Raw genomic sequence first — 1,699 nt, 5'->3', positions numbered from 1 at the left:
TTACCAAAATAAAATTGCATGGTAATCACCCAATTTCTGCCACAAAATTTTGATTGGCAGAACTCATAAACATAAAATATATATTTTCTAATTTCATCTTTTTTTTTTCTTTTTACATAATCTGGTTTGATGTTTTCCCAAATATTCAAATCACTATATTTTGCTGCTTAATATCAAATACAGCAACTGAGTTATTTTTATGCATCAAACAATTACATTTTCTCATTCATCCAAACTAATCACTGAACATCAATTTCATATTTTCTTCACTAAAATATTACTGTGCTTGATGTCATCAAGTGGAGCGGATCATTTTTTTTTCATTTGTTCACACATTTTTCCAATTTATATATATTTTAAAGATTCTTAGCCTATGTCATTGCATACCAATCTGTTTATTAAAAGTTAAGGTTCACTGTAAACACATATGTTACACCAAAATAAAAACGCTTCAGATAATGTCTTGATATTCAATTCAGTTTCTCACATGACATCTTATGAAGTTAGTAGAAATGTTACAGACTTTTGAATCTCAAACACTTTCAATACTGTGCACTGATATTTTCTTTTTTGCAATATAAGCACATTCATGATTTTTTTTACAAACGTTAAAAACTTTCACATTGTGTAGCAATATACTGAAACAATTATAAAAATATTTGTTTTTATTTTGAATGATGCAGGGCATCTGAAGAGAGATTTTTCTAACAAAATGAAAGTATAATTTTTAGCAATAGGTATCTAGGAAAAGGCCACTACATATGTTATAAGTTCCAAATTTCCACAACCTGGCAAATACTGGTACATGCTAGCAAATTTAGATTTGCAATTACAAAATATGATTCTAATTTTTTCCTTTGCTCTTTATTCTAACACTACACTAAGTTTACTGTGTTATTTCGCTACAGTTGATATTGTGTAGAACAATAAGAAAATCATAGTGAACAATGCATTCAACAAAATTTCATACACATTTCTAGATACCTATATCTAATAAGTTCAAAAGAAAGGACACACTTAGGGAGGTATTTTGGTGGTCAAGTCACTAAATAGAGATTAGCTGGTTTCCCGGCATAGCCCAGGATATAATAAAGATTGACTGAAATACATGTTCTAGCTGGTTTCTAGGCGTTGCCAGGGATGTAATATAGACACATTATGTTGTATATTACCTGTTCTCTTCTCCCTAAGGTAAAACAATTTCATATACATGCTGTAAATTACCTATGCTAGGGATAAAACATGAACAATATCAGTCCTAGGGTAGATAAAACAAATAATACATAGAGATGAAAGATTCCTCTCCCCTAAGAATCAAACATATGTTCAATATCTGCTTTTGTTTTTTCATTGTTTATACGGTCCCGAGCAACGCCGGGTAGCCCTGCTAGTCTTCTATATATATAAAAGGCAAAAATCGGTGTGTATGTATGTATGTATGTATGTATGTATGTATGTTTGTTTGTAACGCTAAAACTTTTGAAAGACGGAACCAGAGTTGACAAATTTGGTATCATATTGCACCTTGATCACCCGGATGACAAATATCGAAATTTCACGTCAAACGGACCAGTAGAAAGGGGTCAACTGATCGTTTTTCTCCTAGGGGGGCCCCCCAAAAAACCTGTCATTTTAACGTTATTCAATACGTGTCACGTGACGTGACGTCAGCTCAAACTTTTGACAGACACAACCAAAG

The sequence above is a fragment of the Euprymna scolopes genome, chromosome 18 (genome assembly GCF_053919585.1).
Source record: "Euprymna scolopes isolate OS-2025 chromosome 18, ASM5391958v1, whole genome shotgun sequence".
Lineage (NCBI taxonomy): Eukaryota > Metazoa > Mollusca > Cephalopoda > Sepiida > Sepiolidae > Euprymna > Euprymna scolopes.
This window is presented reverse-complemented; position numbering follows the sequence as displayed.